Source organism: Onychomys torridus, chromosome 1 (assembly GCF_903995425.1).
Source record: "Onychomys torridus chromosome 1, mOncTor1.1, whole genome shotgun sequence".
NCBI classification, from domain to species: Eukaryota; Metazoa; Chordata; class Mammalia; order Rodentia; family Cricetidae; genus Onychomys; species Onychomys torridus.
The window spans coordinates 55,006,735-55,025,213 of record NC_050443.1 but is presented as its reverse complement, the minus strand read 5'-3'; the positions used below and the strand labels follow the sequence as shown (position 1 = coordinate 55,025,213).

The following is an 18,479-nucleotide window of genomic DNA, read 5'->3' as shown; positions in this document are numbered from 1 at the left end:
TTCGAATATTAAGTCCTTACATGTGCCACACATCTGGAATGCAGTGACACTGGAATCACAGTACATGTATTTTCTAAGTAATGTGAGATCAAGTATATGTGCCTACCCTCCCCTGCAAATAGGTCGCATGTGTCATTTTTTTATACTGGATGTCAGCATGATTTGGAAGATTTAAATATTTCTCCTTTTCCATCTGGCAGGGTCTTACAGGTATCATTGGGCAGCCAAGTTGTCACTTGTGTCAAAAATAGCTATTTGTCTTGGATCATGGACTCTTCCCTCAGGCCAATTACTTTATCCTGGTGCTCAGTTGAAGCAAAAATGTTTGGATCCAGGAGCAAAGGGGAGGGGTGTGAGCAGCAGAGGACAGGAGAAGGAGATAAGCCACAGATGAGTCTCAACAAGGTCTCAGCCAGTCCCCAGGGAACTCTAGAGCTAAAAGAGTGGTCCTCTAGAGTTTCTGTGCATTGAAGGGATGGGGCTAGCCACTGAATACTCTCATTAGCCAGGTGTTATTCCTTGAAGGCTATCCTAGGAATAGGTATGCCTTTGGTTGAGGCCGTTCTTCTAATGTGAGGACAATTCAGGGAGCATAAGTGTGAATAATGGGCAGGAATCACATAGCTGAAGGAGTGAATGTCTTTGACTTGGGAAGAACACTACAAGGAAGCAAACACTTCCTTGTCATCCTTCTTCCTTGTCTCCCCTGTCCTCTTCACTTTAGTTGAAGAGATTTTTCCAAATGGAAGCCTATTACTTAATAACAATGATTCTGCCCACCTCCTACCTGAGTGTCTGTAGTTCAACTCTGTGGATATAACACACTGGGCTGTGAAAGAGGTAAAGAAAAGAAGCACCTTTTCCTTCACACAACTCCATCTTCCCAATTTTCCTCAGGTTCTGCCTAGCAGGTAAAGACAAGAAGAGTCTGCCCCTCCAAGAATTAAGTGTATCTTCTAAGGATGAGATAGAAACACTATTTCAAATTTTAAAATGGAGAAGGATATGTGCTGGTGATTGTCAGGCAGTGATCTGACCCAAGGCTCTCGATCCCTTTGGACCATTTTTTGGAATAAACCATTTACTGCTGGTGAATGCTAAAGATGGCTTGTGTGTGTGTGTGGGGGGGGATTTCCAGAGCTTTCTACAGTCTCCAAGATTCTGTCTCAAACCATATAGAACTGTTGCTGGGGTTGGATAGAGTTAGGACATATCTGACAGACAAGTCTGCTCCCCTTCTTTCTCTTTCAAGAGCCCAGGTGCTCCCTAGATCAGATTTAAGTTAGTTATCTAAATGGCATTATTTCCAGCCATGATGGAAATCTTCATCTTTGTCCACCAATTTCATGCGCAAGACAAGCAGCAGTTAATAAATAAAAAACACTTTGTTCTAAATTAGTTGTCAGTGTGGCCACACACTGCTCTCTATTTCTCCCGGGCTCTTGGCCCCTCCCAACCCCTCCTCCTCTCTCTGTCTTTATAGTTGTAGTAGCATGGAGTTATCCCAGAAGGAATGTCCCTTTCTAAGCAGGGCAGGAGAAAAGTGATGCATGTGTGATTTTGCCATCTGCCTCTGCTTCTTCAAACATGATCGCTAACCAAGGCCCAAAGCAACTAGACCTTCAAGCCCTTGCTTTGTAAGCTTGTCACACAAGTGTTCAGAGCTCTTACATTTCCCCAAAAGAAACTGCTAAAGCTGTGCCACATTTCTGGGATGTTTTCCCCTTTGGGACCAGTTGCCCCTAAATATGTTCTCTCCCTCTCTAGATGTGAGTCTAGATTCATAGAGTCATATCACAATTGGGCAAACTTGCTGAGAATGAAGTTCACTGAGAGTTTTTTTTATTCTTTCTGGTTTCATGATACACAGTCTCCTGCCACTCAGAAAGAAAATCTGGTTATTTCTTTGTGTCTCGGATACCTCAACTGAAAACTGACAGTGGGGAGCCTACCTTGAGTTCAGTCACTTCCCCATACTACTACACTGAATCCCCGCCTACCAAGTGAATGTAAGATCTGTGTTATGTGAGGCCTGCAGCTAACGCAGTTAATGAGATGCTCTAGTCCAGGCTGCTCCACCAACACAAGCCCTGGTGAAGGGACACAGGGAGTGTGTAGCTAGAAGGAGAGCATTTTCACAAGGACCTCACATCCTAGACCTGGGCTGCCCCAAGCACAGTTGGATTCTGACTGCCTCAGACTGTGACATGGTTGAAATAAATGGAGGAACTTTTATGACTTCATTTAACTTCAATTAAAAATAATAATCCAGTTATTAGAAAACTTTACACTTGGCTTGGGTTAATAGAAATGTAAGCTTCTTAAAAATGATTTATTCATTATTTGTGTGTGTGTGTGTGTGTGTGTGTATAAAAGAGAGAGAGAGAGAGAGAGAGAGAGAGAGAGCAGGTATGTGTGAGCCACAGTGTAAGTGTGTTGTGAGAACCCAATTCGACCATTGAACTTAGGTCCTCAGGTTTTCAAGTCATGAGATTTTTTACCTGAAGACCAATCTCCTGGCCCTGGATCTCCTTCTTGAACTCTCATTATGAAGCTCATGTAAGCATGAAATGTGGGCTTTTAGCATTCTATTTGACATATGCTATATGTATGTATAAAATAGACACAATGTTTCTAAGAACAATTATAAAAAGTAGAAAATATTCTGATCATTCATGTATGTATTTCATGTTGAAATGAAAATATTTTGGATAGATGAGGAAGGCCAATAAGGTATGTTGTTAAGGTCAATCACTTGAAGCTTTTATGGTTTTTCATGTGGCTGCAAGAAACTTGACAATGACCTTCACAGCATCTTATCTTAGGTAGAGGTTCTACAAAGGGAAAGATGAGGTCAGGAAATACAGAAATGTAAATTTTCAGTATTAAACATGAGATAAAGAAGTAAGGGACTAAAAGGTGGGGCATCTCGTTGAGGGGCTTGTGGAAGTTCACAGGGCTGAGAAAGCAGAAGAGAGGCAAAGGTGTGTTCAGTTAGACAGCCTGGCATCTGCAAACACAGGGAGGTAGAAACAAGCCTCCTACTTCAAGAAGGTGAGGAAATCTGAAATTTTTCAACTAAGACTGGGGATGAAGACCTGGTCAAAAATCAAAGGGGCCTCTGGACTGAATGGAGGGATTTGATGCTTGCTCTGCAGCAGGCAGTAGGGAGCCATTGAGATTCTTTAAGGAAAGGAACAACATGGGTTAGCTACTTTGCTTCTTGGCTGGTTGGGTGGATTTCTGACGGGGCTAAGCTGCTAGTGTCTGACACATGCTAAGCGTGTGCTCTACCAGAGTTATATTCCCTCCCTTTCTATGCTTTCTTTTATTTTTTAAATATGTATTTAATTTCATGCATATGAATGTTTTGTCTGGTGTATGTACGTGTACCTATGGAGGTCAAAAAAGGTCATCAGGGAACTACAGTTAGGATGATTATGAGCCACCATGGATAGAGAATAGAATCCGAGTCCTCTGCAAAAGCAATAAGTGCACTAAACTGTGGAGTCATTTCTCCACCACCGCTGCCCCCCAGCCCTTTGAAAACAATACTTTTTAAAAATAGAAGCTTTCTAAGTTCCTCTGGCTGGCCTTGAACTCACTCTGTAACTACAACAGGCCTTGAACTTACAAAGCTGCATTTTTAAATCCTCGATCTGGTATTAGTATGAGAACTAAGAACAATACTGTGGACCCCTCCACATATGCAGAATGGCAGGTAGACCAGTCAAGGGGTCCTGTGTTCCCCTGCAGATGGATGCTCCATGGAAGAGAAGAGAAAGACAGCCATAATCAAGTTCCATGCTGAACAGTAGATAAATACAATCACTCATAAACAGGCACTTTTAGAAAACGAAGACCATTTATATGAAGGTCGAGGCTATTTCTTGTCCTGTTTACAAGGTACAGACTAAACCTGTGCAAACAAAAGCAAATGTTTGGGAAGGTAAAGCTTTCAACCTCAATACCTGTGAGCCTTTGACAAACCCAAATGATTAATTCCAACACAATTATCGGAAGAAAGGAACCAGGCTGAGTGGCGGGAAAGGATTTTCCAGGCTGATGTCCACACTGGTGTCCCTCTGATCATATGTTTGACTGCTTTGTGTGGACAAGCCCCTTGTTCACATTCTTGGCCTTGGGATTCTCTGAGAAAATATCTTTGAATACAAATGTTCTGATTTTGCCCTGGGACTCTTCTTCTGTTCTGACTTCATTATTGTTTCTAACCTCATTTCATTACTAATTTACATTTACTTTCCTACCAGGAGGTCAGAAGCTCTTTTTTTATATAGAAGGACATGTAAATGGTTGTGTTTCTTGGTTTTCCATTAAGTACATACCACTTGGGAATTCAGTGTCATTCTGTGTCTCCTGAGGAGAATGGATCAGAATTTTAAATGTACAAATGCCCCCAGGCTTCTTAGGAGAATTATATTCTGGGAGTACAAGAAAAATAGAAATATAGATTTATAAGTATAACAGAAAATGCCCTGGGCTTAATCAACTTGGTGGGCAGTTATGATGTGTCGGTGTGGGCAGTGGTGTGGACTGTTATAATCAGGAGTCAGTAGTGGGGTGAGATCGCTGGTCCTACTGTGCATGTAGCCTCTGTGTCCAATGGAGCATCACTCCATTGCCTTGAGCTTGCACTTCCTCGTGTGTGAAATTAAGATAATAATATCTGCCCTCTATACCCATGGGGCTATTGTGAGGGTGGATAAAATATTATCTGTAAAACCAATGGGAATGTAGACACTTACATCTGTGTACCACTAGACACAGCCAATCTCTGACGAGCATGATCGTGGTGCTGAAGGTTGCTGATGCTGCTGCACAGCTCAACATATGGCCCACTACAGGCTCTCAATAAATATTGTTGAAAGGAGTCATGAGGTTGATTTCATTTGTTTATCTGTTTGTTTCATAAATCCTTCTCACCCCCATCTACCATTTCTTTCTTTTATTTCTTTTTTTTTTTTTGTCGTTATAGCATCACTAATTTTTTTTCTTTACACAATGATGTGTTGCCAGGGCCTAATGTTCTCAACAAACAGTAGAAAACCAAAACTTGGCATTTCTTAAAGAATTATGTGCAAAACAAAACTTAGATGAATTAAAAAGATGAATAAATTTATAGGTGTGAATGCAAACATTCCCAACTCAGGCAAATTACAAGTCACAGTGGTCAGGAGGAAAACAACAGAATGAAAAATTGGACATTCCCACCCTGTTAGATAGATGGATGTGGTAAATGATTCAAGGAACCTTGCAGGCCTCATATCCTGAATCGGTCAGCTATTAGTTAATAGCCAGGTCAGAACATTTCATGGTGCTGACATGGAGCCACCAGGCTGGATATTTCTCTTCCTAAGCATGCTTTACACAGCCACCAAATGACTTAGCCATGTGGACTAAAGACTAAATCGAGATATGCATAGGGTATTAAAACAGATACCAAGGGAATAGTTAACTTGACTCCATGGTCAAAAATCAGCAACAAATTCTACAATCCAGTGCTGATATCTGACATGAGCTTCAAGGACAAACATCTTCTCAAAGGCTTACTTCAGCTTCATGAAGCTAGCATGAGGTGTGCAGGTTAGCCAGGAGAACAAATTGATACTTGGGAATCAGCTCATGCAGCATAGGCCTGGCTCAGTCCCTCTAGAAGCATTTACAGGGAACAGTGGATGAGCCCAACTCACCATACTCCTGCTTGCTTACTGATCCACATCTGTCAGAATTTGGACAGTGAGGACAAGATGGAGCCACCAATCCAAACTCAGTACTTGTGCACAGTGTGTGTATGTGGGGGTGTGTGCCCTGGGAAGCAATGATCTTGGTCTTCGTTGTGTGGGGTGCTAGCACTTGATCTCCTGCATCCTGTCAGCAATGTGGGGTACATGGTGGTGGAGTTGAAGGTGGTCTCATGGATACCACAGGACTCCATGTGCATTAAAGAGGACTGGAAGAGCACTTCTGGACCCTGGAATCTCTCATTGCCAATGGTGACCGCCTTCCTATCAGGCAGCAGGTAGCTCTTCTTCAAGAAGCAGGAGGATGCAGTACTGGCCACTTCTTGCCCAAGATCCAGGGCAATGTAGCATAGCTTCTCCTTAATGTCATGTACAATCTCCCACTCAGCCAAGGGGTGAAGCTGTAACTCTGCTCTGTTTAGACCTTCATGAGTTAGCCTGTCAGGTTCCAGCTACCCAGGTCCAGACAAAAGATGTCATGGGGAAGTGCATAGCCCTTGTGGATAGTCACTGTATGTATGACCCAGTCACCAGGGACCATGACATTGCCAGAGGCATACAGGGACAGCACCACCTGAATGACCATGCACATGAATGGAATATTGAAAGTTTCCAAACATTATCTGTATCATCTTCTCTCTGTTAGCCTTGGGATTTGGGGTGATACTGTGGTCAGAAGCACTATGTTTTCCTTGAGGGCCATGTGCAGTTCATTATAGAAGGTGTGGTGCCAGATTTTCTCCTTATACTCCTAGTTGGTGACAATTTGGGGCCCCCTAGGGTAGGGATACCCCTCTTGCTCTGGGTCTTGTCATCCACATAGGAGTCCTTCTGGCCTGTGTCCACCATAATACCCTGTTGTTGGTGGCAGCAGATAATAGGGAGAGGGCACAGCCCTGGGGACATCATCTCCAACAAAGTCAGCTTTGCCCATGCTGGAGCCATTGTCAGTAATGAGTACAGTGATTTCTTCATTGCAATAGACCTAGGACCAGGCAATGGAGCAACAAAAAGTCATGCAGCAGAACTTATTGGTGAAGAGTGAATCACTTCTTTTGTTTTTTTATTTATCTCATGTTTTTTGTGTGAGTGTTCCTGAGTGTATGTGTGTGTGCCATATATACGCAGGTGCCTTCTGAGGCCAGAAGAAAACACTGGATCTCCTAGAACTAGAGTTATAGGCAGGCAAGTTGCCTGATGTTGATGTGGGAACTGTATCTGGGTCCACTGGAAGAGCAGCAAGTACTCTTAATTGCTCAGCTGTCTCTTTCTTCATCCGTTTCTTTCTTCATCCGCTCTGAACCCCAAAGCTCCCAAGCCTTTGATTGAGGAGGGGTGGCACTCTAGCCTCATTTTCCTCCCTAACTTTCTCTTTCGAACCTGCACTTGGCTCAGTTGTGGCCTCCAATTTGATCACATCTATTCATCTCTCTGTCTGAGCCTGAACTTGGTTCATTTCCCTTCCTGTCTGCATTCTAAGAATGCTGTGGCCTCCTTCTTTTATACACCCACAGATGACTGAAATATTCAGTTCTCACCTGAACACTTGTTTCTTCCTCCTGCTCCCCACACCAGATCACATATCATCGGCAAATGATTTGCCTCCTTGGTGAGCACTCTCTTCCTCCCTCTCCCTCTCCCTCCCCCTCCCCTCCTCTCTCCCTTCCTCCCTCTCAGGTCTCTTTCACTTTTTACACAGCCCAGTCTCTGCATCACTAGAATCTTCCTCATCATGAAGTTTCCCTTCTGGTTAAATCCATTATTCTGACTATTTCTAAGCCCCTTTCCTAATCACTGTTAGCCACACAGCTCTGATTTAAGATGCGAGCCCACACTGATTGTTTCTGTCTGGGTTAGGGCCATGACTGCTGCCATAATGTTTTATGGTAACAGAAAATTCGGTCTCTGAGAACTCATATAAGTACAATGCATCTTGTGAAGGGCAAGAGAGATAAGACAAGGCACCATTTAAAAATACAATTGGTGCTTTGGTAGGTATTGAATGCAGCCCATTCTCTGGAGTTAATTAGCACTTTGTCATGTTGGACTGGCTATATTTCAGGATTACCCAGTCTGTATTCTTCCAAACCTTTGTTACAGTTGTTTGCTGCTTTGCTCTGTGTTATTCTAGTGTTCCTGGCCAGTAATGTCAACTAACAGAGTAAACCAGAAGAAACCAAGAGACGGTGACTGAGATAGTTACTACGGTAGCTACCACTATTTCTGGAGCCTTCATAGGATAAAGCAGACCCTCTTCTAAACTTTTTCATATAATATAAAAGCTTTCCAGGGAAAATCAATGATATGAGGATAGCTGGTATTCCAATATTACACCCTAGTATAAGAAAACAGGGGTACTGACTTCAGATAACTTGCCCATGTTGTACTGCTAAAGAGAAATGGGATGTGAAAGAGGAGCATAAAGTTCTAAAACATTCACAGGTTTGTGTACAAGCATTTGGTCTCCTCATATCAGTGGCCACAGCTCATGCTGCTACCTATATTGATGAGAGCAGATTCTTGCAATAATGACTGTGTCTACTATGGAGAGCATGTGAAGGAATGGAAGAAAATATTTTAAAAAATGACAGAAACTACTAACTAGAAAAATGTAACTTATGGTCAGCTGTATAAGAATAAACGTTAGGGTCCTCTTGTGAGAAATATGTCCTATCACAGTGAGAGAGTGATGCTATCTCATGGAAGAATTCCATTACCTTAAACTTATGGGCCCACCAGCCAAATGGGAGCAGCTCTTCTATACCAGTGACCCAAGAGATGTAGGGGTCAGGATCCCCACTTGGAGTTCTACAGTTCCCAAAGACTGCACTTAGAATTCCTGATTGTGGTTTCAGGATCCATGACTTCTTCCTGTTTCTACAGAGCATTCAGACTAGTAAATGGGAGCTGCAAGAGAAAGGAACTGACTCTCACAATGAGCTATGGAAGCACATGTTGGTGCTAAGTCATCCTAAACATTCTTGGAGCCTTGAGAGTCCCAAGATGAGCAGAGGCTTCGGCAAGAGGGCTTGTTGTTACCTCCCTGCCACTCAAACACTCAAAAACCTGTTAGTACCAGGTTCCCAAAAGTGAGTATAATGATGGCCACTCTTGAACTGTTCCCCAGTATGGTGGTTTTAGCGAAAATGATCCCCAGAGGCTCACAGAGAGTAGCACTATTAGGAGGTGTAGCCTTGGAGGAAGTGTGTCTTTGTTGGAGGAAGTGTGTCACTGGGGGGTAGGCTTTGAGGTTTCAGATGCTCAATCCAGGCCCAGGGTCACTCTCTATTCCTGTTGCCTGCTGATCCAGATGCAGAATTCTCAGCTCCTTCTCCAGCACCATGTCTGCCAGCATGCTGCTATGCTTCCTGCCATGATGATAATAGACTCAACCTCTGAATTATAAGTGAGCACCACTTAAATGTTTTCCTTTATAAGAGTTGCCATGGTCATGGTGTCTCTTTACAGTGACAAAATCCTAACTGAAACATCCACCTAGTCTAAATGGTGAGCCCTACTCATTCTCCAAACACCATCTCATCCAATTGCTCTTAGGAAAGTCTACTGTCCCCATGCTGAGTGAGGTGCGACTTTCTCTGATCTCTGTGGCACTTTGCACTTCCTTATTACAAGGATGGCTTTGGAAAATCAGGATCAAATAGCAATAACCAGGTAATAGATTATACTGCTTGCCCTGGTTTCTCACTCCATCCTGTATCAACAGCTTTGCATGCTGAACCTTGAGGCTGAACGTGGCCACACATGAAACTTACTTTGGCCAATAGATATCAATTAATTAAGCTAAATATCATTGAAGAGCTTTATTTGAGGCCTTGGGAATTACAGCTGGGAAAAGGGCTCAGGTGTGGCTGGATGAGTTGTCCTGGGAAACTTAAGGGCTGTGGGACCACTGAAGGAATTCTGGTAAGAGCAATCCCACAAGTTACATAGCAGAGGTGGCTGGTGAAGAAAAGCAATTCTCACACCAAGCCATACATCATTGTAGATGTTGAGTTGCATGTGATTGCTTGGCATGGAGAGCTCTAGGTAAAGCATCTATTTGTGACAGTTTCAGCTGTCATTAAAAAATATTGGTGGTCTTCAGAGACGTAGTCCAGTCCAAACACTCACATCTCTGGGTACAGTTCAAAGGTTCATTTCTTCGGGCAGCACCTTGAAAGGTCCTTATGTCCAGATTCCATCCCCCCCCAGGCCTCTCACATCTATTTTAAAATGTTCTATAACTCCTGTTTTTCATTGCAATTTCATTTTTGATTTCACAGAACACAGAAAGGAAAGTGATAGGGAATGGTTCTAAACCCAGACCTTAAGGGGCCACGCATGTTCTATTCACCTTCTTGCTCTTACGCTATCTTGGTGAGAAGAGCAGGCCCCAGACTAGCCTACTGGTCCTAGAAATAGTTCCCTAATCACAAAGATAAGAGCTACCCAGCCCTGCTGCAGATCCATGGGCTATCACAACTCATGCTTGTGTTAGCTCCTTTTGCTTCGAGGCTATTAGCTCCACAAGAATAATCAGTTAACACAAACGAAAGCAGACAGAGGAGGCTTCTTGGAGATCCTGCTCTGAGCAGCCAAAGTTTAGCATTCATAGTAGTTGCAATGACTGCCACAGAATTCCCCACTTATCAGAAGTTACTGTACCTCAGCCTCTGCAATTGCTTTGGCTCAGTGAGCCATGGGGAATAGGAAGTGCAGCTCATGGGGGAAAGATGGTGTGGGTTACTACAAGTCGACCATGTTATGAGAGGCCATCCCAGTAATCACTAGCCAGAGCTGGAAAAATAAGCAAAACTATACCCCAAGAATTAAGTCAGCAGTCACCCACATGCTCATGTTTATTATGACAGTTTCTCACTGTAGCCAATTTATGGACTCAGGCTAGGAGCCCTCCAGAGAATGAATGAAAAATGTATATTCAAGTTTTATTTATTCAGAGGAATAATAACATTATGCCATTTACGGGAGTATGGATGAAACCAGAGATCATCAGGTTCAGCTTTGTCAGTGCAATCACAAGGAGGAGGGGGCATGAAAGCAAGAGAAAGATGTCTAGGCCTATAGAAGGTGAAAGGGGGAGGGGCAATGGGGCCACAGAGAGAGTGAATATGAAGCAAGTACATTGCATGCATGCTTGGAAATGGCAAAAGGACGCCTCTTAACCTTGCGTGAGTCTATGTGCTAGTAAGAATCTGGGCGGGAGGAAACGAGAAGGTGAAGCTGAGGTACAAGTCAGTCTAGGCTCAGTAGGACTTGGATTTTTCTCTAAGAGATTTTGTGTCCAGGTGTGACATGGCAGATGGACAGCCGAGGCCCTGCAAATCCCATAGCTGCTGCTTTCACACACGTGGTTTCCTGTCACCTTCAGGGTCAATGCCAAACGCCTCCAGAGGACCTATACACTGCTTGCCTGCTCTCCTCCAGCCTTCAGAGATGGTCCTGTCAGGACTCCTCTCCACTACTGAGAGCATCGTTGACTATAAGGTCCTCCCTGCCACCTGGAAAGCCCCTACTTGGTCTTCCGAGGCCCCCATGCATGTATCACTCTTTTTTTCTGTATGTTTCCACTCTTTAGCTACTTCTTGCTCCCTCACCCATCCCTATACAGAGTTAATGCTCCTGCAAGTGCAGCTTACAGTGCTTCCTCCGCTATTAACTTATGACCTCTCCTCAGTGGGGGACCTTGCATCCCTCACCATCACACCCCTTAGCATTTAATGTAGGAGCCTGCTCCCCTCCCCAGGAGGTGAGTAGTAGATGGAGCCACTGAGATTCAGTTGCTAGGATACTTTCCAAGAGGATACAGTTTTTTTCTCTCCACTGAAGGAGGTATTGTCATGAGAAAAGATGCCCTCCTAAGGTTTTGTTGATTACCACCGGATACAAAGGCAGAGATGTGGATGTTTCAATGCTTTGCAGAAAGGAAGTCAGTTGGATATTAGAGAAGAGACTGAAACGTAAAACACACCTTAAAATTCAAAATACATAAGATGACTAAATTCCCACCAAACACAAATAGCTTAACAGAAACCTGCTTTAAACAGACCACTTAAACAGAGGCTGATTCCAGGAGTACTTATCCAAGCTTTCACAACGGTCCATCTCCTCCCTTCGGAAATCGACAACAGCTTCTTCTTATCTTCAGAATTGTGTCTCCCTTCATAAATATCACACTTTAAGCATTAAACCCTTGGAAAGATAAAATATTATTACTGTTTTTGATTTGTTTGTTTCTATTTTTTCTTCCTAAACTGATGGATGGTCAATCCAATGTATGCCCGTTGTGGAATATTAGTTTATGTAAAAATGTGTTAAATTTGTTTATGCTGCACTTGTTTAAGCATGTAAAGATACATTATATTTGTTTATGTTGTATTTGTTTAATGATGTAAAAATGTGTTACATTTTTTATGCTGTATTTGTTTAATTATGTAAAGGTGTGTTGCTGTTTCACTTTGCCTGCCTAAACCATGTGACTTGTCTAATAAAAAGACCAATGGCCAATAGCTAGGCAGTAGATGAATAAGTGAGGCTAGAGTGTGTACTAGAGGGATAGGTGGGACTGGAAGGCCAGAGAGAAGAGGAGAGAATGAGGGAGATAAATAGAAGGAGATGTCCAGAGCCAGTCATCCAGGCAGCCACCAGCCAGTCAGACACAGAGTAGGACATACAGAATGAAAGAAAGATAAAAATCCTCAAGGCAAAACATAGATGAAGAGAAACAGGTTAATATAAGTTATAAGAGCTAGAAAGAAATGAGCATAAGATAAGGCCAAGCATTCATAACTAATAATAAGTCTCCATATCATGATTTGGGAGCTGGTTGGTGGCCCAAAAGAAAATATGTTACATACACCACCACCTCTTCATTCCATTTCAGATTAGGTGTGAAGAAAGCCTGTCTATCCCTAAACTCCTTGTTCCTGCTTACATCTAGGCTTCTTTATCATTAGTGTCTAAGGGTGGCCCCACACCACTTCTGAAATGATAATTATCTGTATTCTCTGCAAACCCTATCTTGACATAGTGTCCTGATTGGCACTGCCCAAAAGGACATGAGAAGCAGAAAGAAGGCTACAGATGGGAGGAGGAACTTCCTCCTTGCTTCCTGTGAGGCTACAGATGGGAGAAGGAACTTCCTCCTTGCTTCCTGTGAGGCTACAGATGAGACTAGGAACTTCCTCATTGCTTCCTGTTTCTTTCTGCCTCTTGGCAGCTTCCATGGCTTGGTTTTTTCACCCAGGCAATGGCAGCAGCACCTTCCCGTGACAACAGTTAAATCCAGCTTTTCAACACTCCAGAGAGCTGTTCAATTCCTATCCCTTGTCCTCACAAATCCATCTTAGCCCAGCAACATCCCACCCAAAGTCTCTTGAGTTTCAATTCCATAGGATTCTCCCTTTGAGTTTCTAAATTTAGAACATTTCTAATCTCTTCCTTGTTGTGCTCAGTCCCAGAAGAGATTGCTCCTTCTACAGTTGTGGTATTCTGAAACTGCTTTATTTTTCCTCACTTAGATGCATAGGAATTTTATATTTAGATAATAATCCTTGTTACTAGATCTGCTCTATAAATATCTGGTTTGATTTCTCTCAGTTGTACTCTTGACTGATACTGGAAGCATTTGAAGACATTTCAGCTGTCTATTCCTTTCTAGAGCTTCCTATGATATTGGTAATATTTGTTTGGATATTTGATTGTCAGGATTCAGGATGATCTGGTCCCTAGACTGCTTTTGGTTCTGTTTACCCTTCCTGTGGTATTTTCCTCTTCCCCAAGAGGTCTTACCCTTCTAGAAGCTGCCAAGTTCTTAATTAAGGCCCTTTGGGGTTTTGTTTATGTAAATGAGAGAACCTTCTTCCTCCATTGTTAATAGATTCCTTCTTGCTGTATCATAATAAGGCAGAGAGAGAAAGAACCAGTTCTAGGTTGTGTCTTCCTATAAGGGCAATAATCTCTTAGAAGGGCACTCACCTCCACCTTCATAAGGTCATTCATTTCTATATCCTGTTATGGTATGGCTGTCATTTCTTTCTAATAGTTTGATATGTTGGAGGCTTGATCCTCAGTGTGATGGTACTAGGAGCTGGTGGATCTTTAAGAGATACAATCTACTGACCTAGTCCTTGGACCCTTCTTAGAAAGGGCTTTAGTATTGCTAAGTGGTTAATTCTCATGAGAGTTTTGTTACGGAAGCCCAAGCTGGACTTCACCCAGTCTTTGCTTCCCATTTGAAATATAATTGCTCACACCCACCCTTGCTCCACCATTACCATCTGCCATGAGCCAATACAGCCAAAGAGCCTAAGCCCTGACATTTGGACTTCTAGCACCAAAAACACTGAACAAAATAAACTTCATTGCTTCACAAAGCTAATCTTTCTCAGTCTCATGCCAGCAACGAAAACTGGGCTTACCCAGTCCCCAAAGGCCTCATTTTCAAACACCATCCCATCAGGAGCTTCAACGTATGAACCTGAAAAGGGGACAGAGTTCAACCCACAACACCGAGTCACACTCTAGCCCTTGATCTGATGGTGATCACAGGAATCCCTCGCTCTTTTCCCCATCAATCACCTTAGAGCCATAGTTCTCAGCCCAGGCTTCTCCTCCAGACTTCTATCAGACCTTCAAGACTCTCATGCCCAGGCTGGATCCCCTGTCCACAGGGGCAGGAACATGGCGTTCTGTTCTGTAACTCTTGCCAGTATCTGTAGTGTACAAATAGTCCCGCTGTGGCCAGTCTCATAGGGAGATATACAGAATGCAGAGTAGCATACCATGTTAGTACCACCATATAGCTAATATAGACATGGGTAATATTAAGAGATAAAATAAAAATACAATGAGGTAACAGAAACTGATGGATCTGGGGACACTTTGAAATACAATATATTTAATTATGTGTTTATTTTCATTTATAATGGCTTTGTTCAAGAAACAAAGGTCAAATACTTCCTGAAGATAATAATTGTCTTTCACTATGCAGTAAGAGTTAGAACCCATATAATCTGGTCTGAGAGGTACCCACAAAGTATCCCCACTCAGCTGTGCATTACAGACCCTGGGTCTATGCAGAATAAGCACAACATGAAAACCATTTCCCTGACGTCCAGGGTCATTGGGGTTGTCGGTCTCATTCACAACCTCAACCTTACATTGCAGGAGAGTTATACTCAGGAGTAGTTTAGAAGACAACATGCAGACATCCCCAAACTACACAGATACCAGCTTCAGACTATTGAAAGGGGCACGCAGCCCAGCCCTCCTGCTTTGGTACACAGGGGCTGGAAGGATTCCTCATGAAGCCTTTGTAAGGCTATCTTCTGAAAGGAAACAGAGGACAAATTAGACAAAGGCTGGGAACTGGACTGGTAGAGGTTTCTGCGCTGGACACTGGACCAGGCCTGGGTCACCCCTGAGTTCTCAGCAGTTTCCTCATTTGAAAGCTGTAAGTCCCTCCCCACAGGTCTCATGGAGACCAGCTAATCTTTTAAGCCAACCCTGACCTTTCAAAAATCCTCAAGGTGTTAACCCTTCCATGAACACAAAACCAGAAATTGCAGACTTCAAGTCCTAATGCACATGCCCTCATCATGCCAAGGCTTTCCATTTCTTGGTAGCTTAGAACTACCTCCATTGTCCTTAAAGCTGAGGACACTTTGGTTTTCTGCCTGCCCTCTCTGAGTTACTGAACAGTGAGTACTTAGCTGCTGTGAAGCAAAAGAGAAAGCTGGAAAGAAACAAAGGGGGATATTACTTCTGTACTGGCTTCTGTGAATGCCTGAGATGAGCGATATTAACTAGGCAATTGCAAAAATCTTGTTCAGAGTTTTGGTCAGAATAATGAAGACTCAGAACTTGGATTCCCTACTGCATTACATGTCTTTCTTGCAATTTTTATATTGACTGGGCTTTAACTCAGAACCTCTAGTAGCTCAACCAAAATCTCAAAGTGGGAATCTTTAACTAGCTCTAGTACTTGAACATGATGTTGAGTTTTAACTTAGAATTAATTTCCCAAACAACCTGGTTGCTGACCTAGCAAATCATTTCAGGTTACTAAAACTAGCACTTCTAGATGCCACAGATAAGGTGCTAGTTTAAGTGATAAATACCCATTTCACAGATGAATATACAAGCGTATTGCATGCTTAAGTTTCTGGGCCTTGGTTGTCGCAGGGTTGGTCAGCCTGTCAGTTCTCCCTTGTCCTCACCACCAGGGTGAGCTCTCCAGCATTGCCTTGGCTAGTTCACCCCTTGCAGTGATGAACAAGGAGTGGGGCCAGTTGTCCTGCTTTCAGGCCCTCAGGGTGGACCCTCTCACACCTACACCACCAGGATCACCTCTATTGTGTTGCCCAGTTCGGGTACAGCGGCCACTCTACCCAGTGTTGCAACTGGTGAGGGCAGAGACAGCTCTCCTGTTCTTATGATTTCAGGACCTGCTCTCCCCCATGCCACAGGCAGTGAGGGACGGAGGGGGGCATCCCTCTCCTGCCCAAACCACCAAATGGTAGATGAGGGGCAGGGCCAGAACTGTCATGCTCATTTTCTCAGGCAGCTCACCACAGCCCCATCAACAGGGTCAGCTCTACTGTGCTGCCCAGACGAGGTGCAGGACCTGCTTTCCTGAGTGTTGCACCCAGTAAAGGGGAGCATAGGCTCCCTCACCTGCTGAAGGTGGTAGGAGCCAGGGGGGAATCTTTCCCTTGCCCCCACCACTACACCTCAAATGAGGGAGATGGTACCAGCCATGCCCCTCCCTCTTCCTCAGGGCTAACTCATCCATGCCCCTGTCTACAGGGTCAACTCCCCAGCCACTGCATCTTTCCCTCACCACATGGCAGGCATGACCTGCTTTCCCATTCTCACACTCTCAGGGCCAGCTCACCCATGTCAGTTCTATTGCTTTGCCCAGGTGAAGTGTAGCACCCCCACTCCCTACTGTTGCATCCAGTGAGGTGCAGGGCCAACTCTGGGCACCCCTATTCTCTGGGTGTTGGGTGGTATCAGGAGCCTCAGGCATCAACACAGACCACAGCTGCAACAGGGCCATGAACACAGACATGGGCCCTGGCAAGAGCCCAGGCCCAGACATCACCATGGTCCTGGGTGGCAATCAAGCCACCCTCCTTAGCCCACTCCTCACTACTTTTACCTCTTTAGATATGCCTCTACTCACAGGATATGAACCATATGGTCTCTCTCTGCCATACCACACCATAACATTTGCTCACTATGATAGTGCCCATCTGCCAGGCACCACAAGGCACAGGTGGGCCTGTTTTTTCTCTTCAGGCCCAGGAGACTGCCTGGGCATGCATGTGGGTCGTCTTGTCTGGCTCAGTCCATCAGAATGCTGGGAAAGAGCCTGCTTCCTCTTTGGAGCCTAGGGCAATCAACTCCAGGCCTGCCTGTGATTATATCTTAATTAAATAAAATACAGTATTCAGTCTTTGACATTTTCGCACAATGTATGTTGATCACATTCACCTCCATTCTCTCAACTCTCCTAGAACCTCCCCAACTCCCTACACCCACCCCAACTTTGTATTCTTTTTCTGTTTACTAACCCTTCTACTCTGATTTGTGCTGCTCACATGCTCCTGAGAGAAAGCACACAGTATGTCTTTGTGTGTGGTTTATGTCAGCTACCATGACCACCTCCCTTTCCTGGATGCTTGATTCTCCAAACCCCCACAAATGACACTCTGAAGAGTCCCTCCCGTGTGCCTGCTCTAAGAACACAAGGTAAGGGATATCATTGTTGGTCATATTGTTGTATTTTACTCTCCAAATTACATTTAGACATCATTTTCACTACCACAGTATCAGTGAGGAAACTGAGGCCCGGGAAAGGTTGAGTGCCCCTGGAAATGTTCCACAGCTAGCATCTGACAAGGGAGTAAGCTCAGGTCTGCCCTGCCCTGACAAGCCAGCTCCTAACTGCACTGCTCTGTATGCTGGTGCAGTGATGGAGAGGGTCCCCAGGCACACATTACTTGAATTACACTTAACTACTGCAGAGCCTTATTATGCATTTTCATCTTCTTAGTGCTTTCTAATTAAAAAGGAGGGGAGTGGTGATCTTCTTGCTAACTTCTGTTTGCTCTGAGTGGAAAGCAGAGGGCCCCCATCGAGCGCCTTTGCAGAACAGAGCGGTTTCATCGCAATCAGCTGTTTAAGTGCAGGGCTCTCTCTGGTCCCTTTTTTACTGAGGAGAGTTAATTAACATCACTGCCACTAATCACTTACCCATGCTTACACTTGATTACAAAGAATGTGTGAATGTACTTAGGCACCTGAAAGTCTAAAAGTCTGTCCATATTGTTGCAAAGTTTAATTAATGGGAGGAAGAATAGTGACAATAATACTGAGTATCAACTGAATGTTTACTAAGGTCCAGGTGTTCTAAGAAGAGTTTTTTTATTTGTTTGTTTGTTGTTGTTTTATTCTCACAAAAGCTTTAGTTTGAGGCACACCTATTATTTCAACAGGAAAAAAATCTGAGTTGAAGGTCAGGGTGAGACTGAGAGAGTTGGGCTATGTGCTCCAGGGCAAGCACAATTCTGAACCCAGGCAAGTAGCCCCAGTGCTCCACCGCTCTGTGTCTTAGGAGATGGGGACAATCAATCACTTCCTTTCCCATTGTCATAGGATACTTCTTTACTGAAGCAGAGCTCAAAGTCCTGA

The 18,479-nt window shown here is 43.9% G+C and overlaps 1 pseudogene; it reads right to left on the bottom strand.

Moving 5' to 3' along the window:
• Positions 1 to 5,670: 5,670 nt before the first annotated feature.
• On the bottom strand, positions 5,671 to 18,045 carry LOC118570921 (annotated as a pseudogene).
• Positions 18,046 to 18,479: the final 434 nt, after the last annotated feature.